The 18,308-nt window shown below is 31.3% G+C and overlaps 1 protein-coding gene across 7 annotated transcripts in view; it reads right to left on the bottom strand.

Annotated features, from left to right (window-relative positions):
* Window positions 1–17,409, bottom strand: part of LOC132946784 (muscarinic acetylcholine receptor M3) — a 91,603-nt gene extending 74,194 nt beyond the window's left edge. For all 7 annotated transcript variants that reach the window (XM_061016861.1, XM_061016862.1, XM_061016857.1 and 4 more), the window contains exon 1: window positions 17,034–17,409. The gene's annotated coding sequence lies outside the window, so the exon portion shown is untranslated. The remainder of the gene's footprint in view (window positions 1–17,033) is intronic.
* Window positions 17,410–18,308: the final 899 nt, after the last annotated feature.

Here is an 18,308-nt window from a genome sequence, read left to right as displayed (position 1 = left end):
ATATTATAATATACAAAAAAATGTATTATCAAAATGCATACGCAGTATGAAATAATCAACAGACAATAAGTTACCATTGTTTGCAAAAATACAATTCAATTTCACCGGGGAGAAAATAAATCATTTATAACACTCGAATAAATGTGCGTTTTTGTTTTTGTTATTTTTTTTTTTTTTATTTCACAGCGGTTGACGATTGCGACGTGTCTAACCACAAACCGTATGAATGGTTGAAAATTAATTTCGATTGTCGCCGAGAAAACGGTTTGCTGAGAATTTTAATTTGTGTTCCAGAGGAAAACTGTTTTTTTTTTTTTATTATTATTGCGGTCGCGTTTTAAATACGGTTCGATTCGGAATATATTATTTACATCCAAACCACTTGAACATCCGATGAATTGCTTTTTTACGGCCGTACTATTCCTCGTGTATGCAATGTTATATAATATCGCGTACTTGTCAGATTCGAGGAGAACATTATTCACGCGTACTACACTGCAGCAGCTGCGTTTTTATGAAATCGGATTTGACGACGTGTATATACTATAATAATAATAATAATAATACAATACCTATACAATATACCTACATGGTTCGCGCCAACGGAATATAATAGGCGGGAGGTACGCGTCGTATAATGTTATAGTGTGACGAAAATAAAAATTAAAAATACTTTGACCGTTTGAAATCGTTAAAGACAATCACGGGGGCATCGTATACGTAGTAGGTACCTTTGCTGGAGCGTAGTTTATTATTATTAATATTTTACTCGTTTACGTGTTTTGTAATAGTATTATAAGCATTGTGCGGGTCAACTGTGTGTGTAAAATAATATTATATAATAATACGCGTGCTTCAGAAACAAAGCGGTAAATCGATAAAGTGAGTGTCCGATAACGCTACAACGATTCCTACTTATTCTGTGATGAATAATTTCGATCAGTTACATCAAAGCAGTGGCCGTCGGCACCACAATATTGTTATTATTCCGACGCCGCGGTAGGTACCTACTACACGAGCTGCAGGGCGTGATGTGCACATTCGTTTATTCAGATAATATTATTATACTGCACTTCGCGATACTTAGCGGCGGGCGTGAATGTAAAAACACTTAGGAAAATAAAATTTAAATGAAAGTTTAAAAAAAAAAACGAATAAAGAGATAATAATAGCTCGCAGGTGCCACGTATGGACGTTTCGGATGGGAAGTAGGAGAGAGGAAAAATCGAAGTTTATAATATATTTTCGACTGCGGACCTAGTCGGGTCATAATAGACCGCAAAATATGCTTAACCGTGGGTACGTTTAATTTCTTTATCCCACTTTAGGTACTGTATGGAAAATCCATAATATAATGGAATTATTAAGTTTTCGAATACGCTATACTGATAAACAGTTTTAAAAACCGTCATAGGTTTTTAGTAAAAAAAACTGTCGTCTAAAGTGAGGTTCAACAGAGAATTACAAAAATAAGTATAGTTTAATAATAAGATTCGTCTAAATGTTTGTCTATTTCATGTATAATTCAGTAATTATGACATGGTGGTATCGTACAACTGTTTGGAATATGAGTTCACCGGTTTAGTAATGTCAAATTTTATAAGATAATATAGTTTGCCCCTGGCTTAGTGTATGACAATAACTATTGGTATACTGCGGTAGACTTATGAATGATTAACCACAAGAATCTGACCGAGTGTCCTCTCACACCTACAAACTATTGGAATAATGGCAGAAATATTGGCTTAATTTACCACTCTCCAACAAACTTGGAGATGTGAAACTGAACATTAAATAAATATAAATACAACCAAGCCTCGGCATAAGCCAGTTAAAAAGTTAAAGTTAAGTTACCTAATTTTAACTTTTTAACTTACATTTTTTAATTTAATTTTCATTAACTTAACTGATTTTTATTGATATTAACTTAATACATAACTAATTACTGTTAATCAAATCCAAGATACATTAATTTATAAATAAATAAATATAAATAATATAATAAATATATTATTAATGATGTATAGGTATTGCATAAAAGTTTACTTTTTATTATTTTAAACCATATTACTGGCTGCTTATATATATATATATAAATAATATTAACTCAACTTAAGTTAATATAAGTTAATTGTAAGTTTCCATATGACTTTTAGCTTAACAGAGTTAAAAAAATTAGGATGGCTATTAACTTTAAACTTTTTAAAATATTTTCTCTAAGCTTAACTTAACTCGATTAAAAATTATCATTAACTTGCCCAGGTTTGAATTACACCAACCTGACACTAAAAGAAGAGAAGAAGTAATCATCATATTCGAGCAATAATAGGCCGGAGTGGTTGATCTAACTCATTACTACTTCATCAGCAAAGAAGCTACAGCACCAGTAGGTGATACTTACAATGATATACTAACAATTGAGTCTATATAGTGATCAACTTCTCAAATTATGCAGAAGTTCGCAAAAACCTGAAAACCCCTCTTTTCATTGCACCAAACCATCAATGAAGAGAACTCTTGAGGAATTTAGCATAGTATATAACATATTAATTTATATGTATCTAAATTGATTTCGTACAGTTGATTTATTCGATTCAGCATCAATAATAATTGTGCACAAACAACAACTGATATTTTTTTATCGTGGTATTTAAATATTATTATGTGGAGAAAATATAAATATTGAAAAAAAAAATTGGACAACAAGTAAAATATTATGAAGCGAAAATAAATAAAAATAAATCTAATTGTTGGCTGTCATATACACGTAATGCGTTTGTAGTTGCACGATTTGTTTTTTTTTTGCCATACAAATTTCTTTTATTCCCAAGTCGTAGTATCTTTGTACCGCCGTCATCCGCATGTCTCCGAGGATGCGTGTACTTCTTTATAATGCTGGACACGTCTTTGTCGAATACGAAAAATGCGGTTGGGAAAGTTGGTCAAAAGAAGAAAAAATAGAAGCAGAAGAAAATGAAAAAAAGTATATAATATCCAAAACGTGTAATCCAAGATTCTAGTGGTCTAACGTATATATGTGAAGTGTATAGTCCTATAAAAATATAATTCTTGAAAACAATTCTGTCATTTAAAGATATAAACACTCGTGTAGTTTGTAGGTAGGTTCATGAAAATATTATAAATTATTTTCTAAGTAAAGTTAACAAGTGAACGTAGTTACCACCTTCTATCGAGCTACGTTGTACGCCTGTATAGGCGTATTATATTATTCAATTTTAATAAATTACAAATACGTCAGTTTCAATAACATTTAAACTTTAAATATTTGTCGGAACAGAAACCCTATTTCTTATTTATGATTATACCCATGAGCGTAACTAGGATTGAATAGTTACAGGGGCTAGAGTCCTACGAAACCAAAGTGTAAAATAACACGTGTGGGCAAAGCCCCCCACACTCCCCTTATAAGATTCACTGTAATTTAGTTGTTTCAAAAAGTCCGATAAAACCAAAATTTAATATAAACCATAATTTTTTTAAGTCATCTTCGTTCTTAGCACTAGGTACTTGATTTTTTTAATTTGAATATACTGAACAATTTTATAATCGTATAAAATAAAATCTAACGTATTTACATATACCGTATACGTACTCAAAAATAAAAATAACGGTTCGCGGCTGTGACAGTCTGTAATAGTACCTACCTACTTTGCAATCTGCACAGAGAGTGTTACAGACGCACAGTAAATTGAGAACTGCGAATTGGAAAATAAAATGATTATAATATAATAGTATTCAACCTGTACGAAAGGGCGATACAACTAATATAGGTAATACGAATACGGGACACGGTATATAAGTAAGCTTGAAGCTAATATGCAATAAGCAGATAAGCTATTACTCTATTACCTTAAACACATACACACATTTCTTCCGCGAAAACTATGACCAATTACGATAAATTTGTACTTGGTACGTATCTACACTGTACACAATTTCAATTATATTATATCATATTTTATAATATAATTATAATATAATAATTTATTAATAATTTACTATTTTACACATTATTTTTTTTTCGTAATGATTTGGGTTTTAACTACAAGCCTAAGGAGGGGCTAAAAAGTAAAACCTCATAGGGGGGCTAAATATAAATATGGAGGGGCTGATTCCCCCTAATCCCCCCAAGTTACGCCGATGATTATACCTATTATATGTTATAGTGTCATGACTTGTGGTTGTGTGTTCTTAAACAGTTATGAAAAACAAATAAACTCAACTACATGTATAACCGAAAGTCGAAACCTTATCTAAATATTAGTAAACTAGTATATTAAATATAATATTTTTTATTCGGTATCATCCGAAATATAGTTCTTTTAAAATATAATGCTTTACGAAATCTTAAAAAAAAATGTTCTCCTCATATTTTATGGGTAAATATTGATGAAAATACTCTGATGTCTCAGCTAAACCATTGATTATAAATACAATAAATACAATAAATATATTTATGAACAAAAGCTAAACATATTTTTTTCACGGGTTCAACTATAGCCATTGATTGTGAGTATATATTATATTGTAATATTTTAATATTGTATACATATTAAACACTATAATGTATTACCTTTTGGCTTTTATAAACATTATTAATCTAATATAGTAATTATTCTTGTGGTTATCTACATATCTTCTATAATGTTAGCTAGAGGGTATCTATATAATATTGTATAATGTTTTATATTATTATTTTTTTATTTCCTGTATATATATTAATTGGTGGTTTCATTATTGGAATTTAAAATTGCCAAATGGCTTCTTTATAAATCAATTTTATTTTAAGTCATTAATAGTATTTTAAGGCAATACTAGGTAGGTACTTGAAACTTTGTAAAATGTTATCATTTAAAAACTGTTACTGTCTTAATTTTGTATATAAAATACTTTATAGACTTCAGCTATCTATTTTAATTTTTTTACAAATATTATTTCAAAATATTGTTGTTATCTTTTTATTAGTTAATTAATATTCAATGTTCATCTAAATTTTATATTTTTTAGGTATAATAATGTTACAATTATTACTTTTCGTTGGTGGAAAAATAATAATTCTATTGAATTATGTAGGTATAGTATTTAACCATTGTTCCTTTTTAAAAACAAAGTTAATGTAAGTACTTAAAGGAGGTGAATTTTTTATTCCGATTTTCAAGCGTAAATTAATAAATATTATATAATCAAATCAATGCAGTCTAACATTACCATTGTTAGGTACAGAGTATTATTGACGGTGGATACACAAAGTAGTAATAATTCAATTTAAGTGAACTATACAATATTGTTATTCAATTCTTTATTTTCGATTTTCAATATAAGCCGAAGAACTACGAAAACCCGTGTTGGACTTTGTCTCGTTTAGTCCTTGTTAGTCTATACACTGGTGTTATTATGTTTACATTGGGAGTTTTTACGGGTTGCATTATGTTCGAATGGTGCTGAATCGCGTTTTATTTCATTTTTATTTTCGGCGTAGAGGAAACCGCCACAATGTTCGGAAACGGAAAAAGTTTTCGAAATCGCTGTCGCCTTTGAATAAAAGAAAACAGCGGTGCTACACGCCGCATTATTCGACGATGGAACAAAATAATATACAGTGACGGACAGCGGTGGTGTCGCAAACGTAATTCCGTTCGAGAAAATCCTTTGTCTAATTGCTTACCGCGATCGGCCCCGGTGTTCCGAACCGTGGTTTCACTCCGGTGGCCAAAGATAACCACCTATACCTCTATAATAATACGCACAGTCCGCTGCAGGTAGAGATGTTCGCTTAAATGTTAATAATTGATAGTACCGCAGTATCATGTTAACGGCTGGCTGCAGCGTTGAGTCCAGATAAGGTTTATTCTCCTGGTTAAATATTGATTTGAAATCAAAAATTGTAATTGACGAAGTTGAAAACAAATTATGGTTCTACAGTTAGGAGAAATCTGATAAAAAAAAAATAAATATATTTCTAGCATAACATCATATTGTTATATTAGTATTATTATACAATAATATTATGATGGAAATCGTATATGTTTAGGTGCCTCGTGCCTGTATAATACGCGTTTGAGTTTTTTCTAAATTGTGTGTGTTGTCGTACCTATGTAGAGTTTGCATTCATCCACAAGCGTTTACTAAATACTATAAGTAATATTATTCGCTATTTGGTCGTTTCTTGTCGAATTAATATTATATAGGTACTATGGATGGCCTGCGATAAGTGTCCAAAGCAGGAAAAGGAATAATACCTATTATTATATTAGACAGTACAAATGTTAAGACGTGAGCATTAGACCTATACACTAAATTGGTTAGTTTATAAGATAGTTTATAGGCCTATGGACGTGAGCCGCGGTTTGGTCACCCCTGTTATAAACTATTGTTATGGGTACTAATTCTAAAGTTTACACAATTATTGTTTAGAATCTAAACTTTAGATAATATTTATATTTATTGACTCATAATTTATTATCACTTATGTATTTCAAATATTATAAATTGTTCATAATTACCTACCTATGTCATAATATTATACTTCTCCTAAGTCCTGACTAATATAATTATCTTATTTTATTACAATTGTTTTCTTTTTATACCAACTATTATTATTTAAATAATTTTGTAATTAAGTATTCAAATACTAACTGATTGTAAAAATAACTATTAATTATTGAATATTTTTTAAACTTATTCTCAATATTAATTTGTTAACTATATATTTTATGTTAAAATAATCGATTGGAATAACTTACTATTTAAACACGATGAGAAATATATAACAAAAGATACTGGGTTGATTTCATTGCATCTGTTAATAATATTATGCTGTTCAATTGATCTATAGAACATGTTACTTTATTATGTTAGTCATTAGTACTTGGATCGACAATTATTTCGGGTGGCTAATATGATTAAAAAAAAAAAAAATCCAGATCAAATTATTAAAAGATACCTAATATTTTCTATCTATATAATATGTATTCAACGAATAACAAAACTAATAATTTAATATTGGGTTCGTCGCAAAGAATTATTGGCCACAAAGATTGTTAAAACAATATAAAGTGCTAAAAAATAATCAGCCGGTATAATGATATTATCCAACCTTATTTTTGGTATCCGTGTACTACGTGGTATAATGATGATGAGTACGCATTAATAACCATAATACATAGAGACAGAGATCAACACTCGGGACCTCTCAGCTCACTAACTGGAAGCTACCTACCCAATCCTGGACTTGTTAAATGTTATTAATCAGTACAGTCAAACAATTTTTATGAAAATCTTCAGAGTAACTGGTTAGTTTCCACATTTTGTGCAACTTCCTGGAATTAATCTTCCCGGGCAAATTAAAGAAAGCCTTTGTGCTTCTAAGGATATTTATATAATACATAATAATTAATAACATAATATAGACAATGACGAATCTATTATATTATATACACGGAATTTTTAAATGGAAAATTCCCCATAACCATCACGTCCACTTGCAAGGGGAAATTTAATTATTATTTCTAATAAAATGTATTATTATATCTCAGTGTTGCTGGACTTTGCTATATACAGGCTTAATAAGTTGACGTGATGGGGCGTTATTATAGGCGAGTGACAATAGCGGGTGTGTTCGTAATATTATAACGTATTCATTTTTATTTTGTACTTGACTTGATATTTTGTAGTTGCTGCGATATATATAACCATAGTTATTACGAAATACGAAAAACTACCCCAAAAGAAAATAATTTAAGGACTAAATAAAATTATTTTTAGGTTTCGTGACCGGTTAATGTATTTTAGGAATACGATTAATTAAATTTTCATCAAATGGTTCAATAGGAACTTCTAGTATCTACATTATGTAAACAATACCAACAATTAAATAGATGACATCCATTTAGTTAGAAATAATTTATGATTTATAAATAATTGAACAATGAAACGGCTTCGTGTTTTATACATTATTTGCTTAAAAGAAAAAAATACAACTTCGCTCTTATATTGTCTACTATTTATTAGTTGAATTTAAAATATTCCTGAAAAATTCCCAAGTACTTATCTAATACATCCTATTTTCTAAAATATTTCTGAACGATTTGTTATTTTTGACCTAATATTATTTTTGATCTCGGACGATTGAGGTAACCGAAATTGTTGCTACATTTATTTTATGTAACATAAATAGTGAATACGTAATCAATATAATTCTAGATTCTCCTGCCATGTGCACGTTAGTATAAGTCCCGTATGTTGGTTGTATCCAACGCACATCAGTTATTGATTAATAATTATGTTTTAGATTTAATTATCGAATTTACATCTATATATGTAATGCAATTGATTTGTAACTCAAAATATATTCTATATATTATAATGTATTATATACGTATTCAGAACAACACTATATATTTTATTTGAACTATGAAGTTTGGCTTATGGTTTATGAACACTTTTCTTTAAGAAAAAAAACCAAAAAATATTGCGAATTTATATTATATAATATATAAAAAAAATTTTTCCATTTTTTCATGCACAGTATATACATTTTTTCTGAGTATATTATTATGAAATTGTATTAAGAATGGTACTCAGCTAGATTATAATAAGGTATGTGTTTAGTTTAATATACTTATGTATATATCTATACATAATAACTGATTTAGAACATCACATTGTTGATAAAACAATACGTACAATGAATAACATTTACAACGAAAAGAACATAACATAATAAGATTTCTTAAAAATAGGAGTACTATGTGTTAACGTTTTTATATATTTTTTTATGTGTTTTCATTTACTATCGAGCATTATAAAATCCTAAATCCAGCTGTAAATTTAAAAAAATAAATATGGTCTCCGAATAATACCAACAGTTTGGTAAGAACTAACGACACAATTAGTATTTACTTTTTTATGGATAGAAATATTGTTTTAAACGATGTAGGTATGTAGTATAATCCTATAAATGAATTAACTCATATGGTTATAATCAGTTAAGAATTTTACTGGGACAAATAAATGTGTTATAGGTTGAATATATTTTTTTATGTGTTTTCATTTATTATCGAGCATTATAAAATCCTAAATCAAGCTGTAAATTTAAAAAAATAAATATGGTCTCCGAATAATACCGACAGTTTGGTAAGAACTAATGACACAATTAGTATTTACTTTTTTGTGGATAGAAATATTGTTTTAAACGATGTAGGTATGTAGTATAATCCTATAAACGAATTAACTCATATGGTTATAGTCAGTTAAGAATTTTACTGGGACAAATAAATGTGTTATAGGTTGAATATTTTAAGTATAATCAATTAAAAATAAATTAAAATAATTGTAAAATCGACAATATCTATGTAGGTACCTACATTGTTATCGGTTCGACAATAATTATTTTACGTTAATAATTATTATTGTGACATTTTTTTTTATCTTCTTTTGAGAAACACATTACAGCGCTTTAATGAATTCTATTTTGTTTCTGTGAATACATTTCAGCACGGAATAATTTTTTCCAAAGAAACTTTGCCACTGGCAATTTTAATTATAACACAATACAATTTAGATTCACTAATCTCGGTGGCGCGTCGGACTGTCTTAGTTGGTGACACGTCTGCTAAATACTACCACTACTATACCACTGCTACTACTACTATAGATGTGGATTATTTGGATTTTCTACGAATGTTTCTTTATCTAATGATCCTGTTAGTCAATCAGTGTAATGCACGAGCGAGTATTTCATCTTTTACGTACAATTAATTAGCGATATTGCATACTATTTATCGTACAGCAGCGCCGCGATGTACTACTACACATGTGTGATGATGGATTAGTTTTGACAGGTCGGCAAAAATTTATTTGGAAAATATACATTGTGGTTTTACGCTGTAATATGTTATTATGTAATATCGCATGCGACACGGGCGATTATCGTTTCCCTATGTGTAATCTGTTTCGTAAACAAAATATCACACACGGATTTGAAGAAACACATAGGTACGCGCCTAGGTAATAATATATATTATTATTGTCGTCGAAACGGGTCACTATATGAAAATATTGCGTTTGGGAGGGGAAAAAAACAGACCGTCAATATAAAAAAATACAAAAAAAGCATAAAATATAGTAAAATAAAGATATTGATTAATGTACGTGTATGGTTTGTGTGTGTTAGCGCGTGTGACCGTCAACCGGCCGCCGCCGCCGTCGAGCGAATGACGCTCGTGCGGGTCGTGCGGCGTTGGAGGCGCGGCGTATCGCGTGATGCGAACACGTACGGCCGACGTGCATATCGCCACTGAAAAGTCACCGTGGACGACAAGGGCAACCGAATTATATATAATATATTATGGCACCGCAATGTATTATACGCGTATATGTATAGGATACTACTCACAGAGAAGTATAAATAGGTAGAGGTAGCGGACGATGAAGGCGGAGGCGTTGCGTCCGGATCCCGAGTTTGTGTGTGTGTGGGTGTGTTTGTTTGTGGGTGGACGGGTGGGTGTGTGGAGTTTGCGGTACCCTACTGCGGATCCGGGATTTTGACGGAACGACAGCCGGTCGGCCGGCGTGTGACGTCTGTCAGGGAAACGGACGCACCTCCCGCCACGCGCCGCGGCGCTCACCGATCACCTCCCCACGAGAAGTCCCGCTAAAAACCGGTGAAATTCAACGTACGTATATTATTATTATACGGCTTTGCGGCTGGTACACGCGTGGTCGGTGTGCGGCGGCTCCGGTGACTACAACTCCCCGGCGCTAATACGCAATAATTCGTGTCGAGGTAAGTGTAATAATAATTGAACAGCGTCTAGTTCCGGGACCGCGTGCCGCCGACTTAACGCTCTAATCCGTCCACGTAATCATTTTTTTTTTGCCCCCCCGAGTAGGGGTGTATTTTGGATCATACGCGGGAGTATAATATGGCATATAAGGCAGCATACTCGTAACAATAGGTTTTATAAAGAAATGCGTAGACGGTATACGTGAAAACAATATTAATTTTACAAGTATATTATATGCGATGAATGGGTTGGGCGATTATATGATATTTTAATATCTGTCCTAAATGGCTAAATTATTATATCCTATTTTTTGTTTTAAATTATACGGTTACTCGTGACCCCACGATTTGAGAACCATACAACGTAATCTCACAATGATAGTTGATGTGTGAATAGATCGCCGGTTGAAAATATTTACAGTGGATACAAATAGATTTTTATCATTCACATATATTAACACATAATATGAATGATATGTATGTTGTTATTGGTTTTTCTTTTTGCTTATGAATTGTTGTTTGAAAACACCAAGGAGCAAGACGTAACAAAAGTATGTTTTTTGACTATTTTTCTGGCACAGAAAACAATTGTTTTGAGATACATTTTGGGAAAATATTATGGTCTCTATACTCAAAACATTATTTACTCATACATCCCTGCTCGCAAATCAACGATTTTCCGGAGGAATTTAATTTCCAAACGCTAATAATTACGTGGTGCGCGACAACAATATACAATGTATAGGTTGTATTGTTACGGCCAAACCGTCACGTACCTATACAATATATAATATCGTACAACGCCGTTTGCACGAAAACCGTTTCGTGCCGGCGAAAACGTTCAATAGACTAAGATTCAGCGCACGTCCCTTATCGGCGGAAACTTTTTAAGTATTGCTAATGAGCATGTTCGATTTTTCTTTTTTTTTTTGTTAATTGTTGCTGACTCCGCCTTTATTTTACGTCAAAACACGATCGAGCGCGACGGACGTTTGTACTACAAAACCGCTTCACGTGTGTATATACAGTAAATATATATACCACTTAGACCTCGTCCGAACTTGAAGGTCCGTGCGGCCATCTAGCGAGGGGTTTTTTTTTCAGTAATAAATGACGGATATTTTCGATTTATTTTAACGCCGTCCAAGCGAGCATAGCAATAGCGGACGAAAACCGTCCAATCGCCGCAGGTGCGTCAAAAAATTTTCCCGATAAAAATTGCTTCTTGTTTGTAAATATTTTGCCTACCTACAACTGGCAAGCACGCGTTTTCATAACAGGTCAACGGATATTTTTTTTTATTCAAATTGACAGAGGCAGCGCATCAATCGAGCACGACTAATATATCTGCCTCTAAATGATGCTGTGCCATAAAAAAAAAAAAATTAAAACAGAAAATACAGAGCGATTTACCAATAATGCAATATTTCAATGTATTCTTTGATTATGAATTTCTTCATATTCTGATTTTTGGGACTTTTCACTAATTACTATCTAAATACTTAGGATTTATTATTATTATTAAGTCATTTATAAGGACTAAGGAATATATTTTACAAACTTCTTTTTTCAAATTTGACCCACGACCATGATTTAGTGTAAATTATCAAGTGGTTTCAGAGTCATTACCTAATAGTAATAACGTTCATGATGGTATTTTTAAAAAGATGTTAGGGCTATTATAATAACTTAAAAATATAGTAGGTAATGAATATTAATTTAGCATTTCATAGCTTGTTGAAATTACCGGAGTTTTAAAATATTAGTCTAAAATATTATACTATACCATTTATTAACCATGATAGCCATCATAATATCTTCTAAGCTTATTATCAATATTCAATTCTATCATTCAAATGACTCACACATCAGATAAAACTCGTTCTAATTAGTTAAACACAGACACATACATGTTTTTAAAAATGTCATATGGGGTTATTTATAATTAACTGTAAAAATAAACTGATTCGCATTTAAAAAAGAGGTTTAAATCACCGCAAGATACAATAGCAAAAAACAATTAAATAATTGAAAATGTGGTGGTATTTGAGGAGTACTTATACTTAAAAATACCAAAAAAAAAGTATTAAATAATGAATAGCGTAAAAAAAAATTGGAAGTGAGCATGTATGGTGAATCACTCTGTATAATATACTGTTATGTCATTGAAATGTAATCACAATAGCGTTATATAACTGCACATGAGATCATGTTCAAACGGTATTGTTTACCGAATTTAGTTATAACGTGTAGGCACTACTCACTTTTATTGTTCTTTGATATACAACTATCGGATGACCTAATTAACGCATTTTACTCATTATTTCAAAAACTATAACGTTTTTAAAAGTATTTTTTTTTTTCATAATTTTAAGTCGTTTAAAATAACATTTTTCTAAAAATATTAAATGTTGATCGTCAAATTCTTGTCAAAAATGTGATTTTTATAGATTGACATACTCTGAATAATGTCCTGCTTAGGAATATGAAATGAAAAATGTATGTGGTCGTCATTCAAAAAAGTAAAAATCTTCAAAAAAATGCTTTCGAAAACAATACTAAAGAGTATCGTTTAATGTTAACTGCTATTAATATAATGTAAAAGAAGTACTATTCAAAAACGTTTGTGTTTTTTTAAATAAGTTGTGTCCGACGATACACGGATCACCCCGTATACAATATTATATGGTTAGTTCATTTAAAACGTATACGATCGTGCTCAATCGTATGGATGGCCAAGTCGCTTACTTAACTGATTCTCAACTTGGGGTTTGCGAACCCCTCGGAGTTCGAGGGTCGAGAGTCGAGAGTCGAGGATTAATGAGGATCGCGGGGTTGCCCACACCCATACGTCATTTATACAAGAAGAATAATTTTAGGTGTCACCAAAAAGTAATAATATCTAAATCAAATGACGGGTCGTCAGTTTGAAAAGGTCGAGAATAACCGATCTCTACTTGTTCAACTGTAGTGCATAATAATAATAATAATGATAAAATAATTATAATTTTATGGTCATCGGAGACGTGTCGTCGTGCAGATTGGACCGACGACAGTACATTATACGGTCGTAATTTGGACCACAAAGTTTTTCCTGCAAAATAATGAACGTGCGTATACACAACGCCGATATACATGCGACACGGTGGCGGTATGGTCGCGGTATGTGTTAGTAGAGTTGGTTACCGAGGTGAACGTGATGGAGCTCCCGTAAATGACGTATGTATAGCATAGTATAATCGGACGCTGCATACAGCCGCCACAACGACTGCGCTCAATATAATATTATGTTTATGTTATGTATTTGTAGGGTGCTCCGTGCATGCGTGTGTGTGCGTGTGCGTGTGTGTGTGTGTGTGTGAGTGTGTATCAACGTACAGTACATCGTCGAATTCTATATATTATGCTGAAAAAGGGATGGGTTTTTTTTTTTATTTTTTATTCACGATATACGACGGACACTTAATTAAAAACGCGCGGACATTTTACGTTCGGAAGGATTAAAAAAAGTTTGTTTTATAATATTATACATTCGGTTTTCACGAAATGCACAACTAAAAATGTATAGGTTTTTTTTTCACTAGTTTTGATTTTGTTTTTTGTTTTATATCTATATATATATATATATATATATATTACTGAAAAGTAATAAAACCCTGAAACCTAAAGGTTGCCTGGTATAACAAGTTCAAGACGTCAAATGATATGTATATAGTATATATTACGTTCAGCGTAAAATCTCAAAATATATAAATGAGAAAAAAAATTGAAATCCATAAAATAAAAAGTTATACCTATGGTTTTTTTTTCTTGGAACTTCTAGTTCGAGTATATTACGTTTTTAGATCGGTGTATTTTACATTTTATGAAAATCAGGGGAATTCTTTGATTACCTCTAAATATACATATTTCGATTAAATCAATAACGTAAATGATTTTACATTAAAACATTGCATAGAAATGTGTTTTGTTTGTAATTATTTTATCTCTAAACTTTATCGATACCTGGTGTGAACTTTAATATTATGTCAGATCTGTAATTAGGTTTGTGTAATATTATACTAATATAGTAATATGTTTGCATTTGTTTTAAAAATAAGTCATACTAACAACTGTATAGTTCGTTTATACGATTAAAACTATTAATGCATGAATATAAAAATTAAGAAAACATATTATTTACATGGTACATGAAAAATAATATAAAAATAAAAATAATTAGGATGTACCAAATAATAATATTATTATTGTATTATTGAAATGTCTTGTACCTAGCATGTACCTATTTTGCCTATTCATTGCGCCGTGTTACAATAATGAACAAAATAATATTATATTGTTTATTAATTATTTTATAGCATCTCTTTTTATAATTCGTTTATAATAATATATTTATAAATCATGAGAAATTAGTTATTTAAAATGTACAATAATTAATAATCTTAACTATTTTGTCGATGGTAATATTATTGTTAATATTATTTTTTTTGTTAAATTTCTCATACCATGTTTTTTAAAAAAACCTTACCAGCTTATTAATTATTGGCAGAACTTATAGAGTTAATAACCTCTATAGTGGTTTTGACTAAAATATTTAGAAATAATTTCTATATAACTAGTTTATATTTTTATATTTTCATAAAAATACGTGTGCATACTTATTTGTACATTTAACATTTCTTAATGTATTGTATTTATTAAGCTCCCAATAATTTAATAATCCAATTGTTTATCGGATATTGACTATTTGAATTCTTACTTTACTTGAACTACTTTTATATTTAATTACATCGGAAAATACAAGCTCTATATTTTCAATAGTTTATTAAAAAAGTTAATTATCATTATAATTTCTCTCGTCGATTTGGAGTACTTACTAAGTACAGTGGTAGTGCAATTAGAGTAATAGGATTTTGTTAAATTCAAACCTAATTAAGATTGGATACTTGTAACTGTAACAAAATTAATGCCATTATGAGTTATATTATGGTGGTTTTATTTCACTATGGTTAAAGTCGAGGAAATGGTTTAATTTTAAAATATAATAGTTTTCATGTAGGTAATATGTAACGTAAAAAACTATATTTTACCGTTTTATGTCAGTTAATCGTAATAAATTGAATATAACACATATTATGTATAATCGACTTATTATTATTATTCAAAAATTTAAATTTGTTATGTTATTGAGCATACACACTTCAATTTATGATGGGTATTTTGACGTTTAAAATCGAATATATAAATAAAATTAAAAGACATCAAAATCCTGTTTGATTGATAGGTTTAAGGGGCTTTTTGTATATTATTTAATATTTTCAAAACCAATACATAAATAACTTTATTAAATAAAATATTATAAAGCGGACTGCTCACCACGTGAGTAGCCAATTAGATACAGTTTACTATTCAGTATAGAGTTATTCGTAGAAGAATACATATTTAATCATGACAAATGAGAATAGTATGAAATGAAAAGTTATATAACTATTATAGTCACGTTATTACGATTTCTAAAAAAATATCAATTCATTTTAATTTATTATAGTAAATTCAATTCTTATTTGGGAAATTTGAGTTTGATACATTATGAAGAAAAAATAATTGACAATGTTTTGTGTCTATAACTATTCATTTTATTTTTTATTATAAAAATTTTGTTCTACTGAACACGAGAAAAAAAATACTCAATTCAAAAGAATACCTATAAAGTTCATATTAGCTAAACATTAAATGTGAATATTTATAACTCGATTAAACGTCAATAAATCCAGCAACCCACAGTCGGTACGTAATTTCTGTCTTTTTAGCTAACATGGTTATAATCATAATTATTTTTGTATTAGTTATAAGTTGTTATTCTATATTAGTAGCCTACCTATCGTCTATTCGTCTGGTAGGTAGCTAATATAATATAGTCTCATCTGTTCCGTGCACGCAACACATCTACAGTGGTAGGAGAGCTACCTATGTATTTAACATACCGATTGATTTTGTTGGTTTTGACGTGACAAGATAATAATGGGTATATTACTGTACGTCAGTTGTAGACATTATCGTACCTGCCGACTGCAGGCGACGTGTGTACAACAATCTACTCTGTGTCAAAATCGTATAAATATGCCTAAGTGTACCTGTGAACGGTAATATTATTATTATAATATTATAGTCGTTTTGACGAATGAAATTAAATACGTGTGCGCGTGTGTCTATATTATGGACTTACCCGAAACTGTCGTGCGAATCTGCAGAACCGATCTCCGGAGACGAGACGGCGGATGGCGTGTTTATGTGATACGCGTATAAAAAAAACGAAACATTTTAAAGCCGTCGCGGCAAGGAAATTGGGGGGGGGGGAGAAGGGGTCGTGTCGGATAAACGACAAAATGTGTAAAAATAAAAATTATTAAAAAAAATCAAAAACCAAAAATACGAAAAAAAAAAAAAAAACGTTTTGCGATTACGGGAGCGCGACTGCGGCGGTGGTGGCAGCGGGTGAAAATGACTCCTCTCCGAGACCGCATGCAACAGAGTCCGTGCGGAATGTTCGCCGCGAAACGTCGCGGTGAGAGAGCGATTCGCGGGGACAGGAGCAATGAGCAGCGCCGCAGTCGCCGCATGGAAACCGTTTTCGAGTCGCCGGCGGCGTATACGTCCACGCGCGCGCGCAAATCCTCTCGCCCGCGCACGTGTGCGGGTGTGTGTGCGTAAGTGTGCGTACGTAGGTGAGTGTGGGTGCGTGTAAGTGTGTCGGCGTGTGTGCTTGTATGCGCGTGCAAGTGTGTCGGTGTGCGAGTGTGTCTTTATACGTGTGAGCGCGTCGGCGTGTGAGTTAGCGGCTACCAGGAGGGGGGGGGGGAGAAGGGTTGCGGCGCCGTGATGAGGTTTCGTGTGAATTTGACCGAGGCGGACAAGGCGACCGTAAAAAACGAAGTAGGCCTAATCACAGCGGAATAAAATTAAAAAAAAAAAAAAATTTAGAGATGATATTATAAATAATATTGTATTATGTAGGTATTATAGGCACACATGACGATAATATTCTATTAAGGCTAGCGTTTCGTTACCTAGCGCACGTTTCCCTTTAGTCCCGGTCGACGGGATTTAATATCACTCGTATATACAAAATACTTTAAGAAAAATACAAAATTCATAATATTCGTTTAAATAGAAAAACGCTGTATTTCACAGGTGGTTCCGCGATACCGAAGTTGTGAACATAGTAAATTCAAAATAATTTATATAAAATATATTATTATCATGTTGACACAAATAGACAACTATATATTGATTCGGCCACTATATTATTACAGAATCGAAAGAAAATAATATTTTTGAGTTCAAACAGCTGTAACTTTTTCGGTATCCACTATTTGTAAATACGAATGTGTCATCTCTAAAATACCTATGAATTTTAACTGTGCAACTTGCGTTTTTCCTTTAAAACGATTGTAGAATGAACAATAATAATGACTGTTATTCATTGGTGCGTACTGTGTAT

The sequence above is a fragment of the Metopolophium dirhodum genome, chromosome 6 (assembly GCF_019925205.1).
Source record: "Metopolophium dirhodum isolate CAU chromosome 6, ASM1992520v1, whole genome shotgun sequence".
Classification (NCBI taxonomy): Eukaryota; Metazoa; Arthropoda; class Insecta; order Hemiptera; family Aphididae; genus Metopolophium; species Metopolophium dirhodum.
The sequence above is the reverse complement of the archived record's forward strand: the minus strand, read 5'-3'. Positions and strand labels throughout refer to the sequence as shown.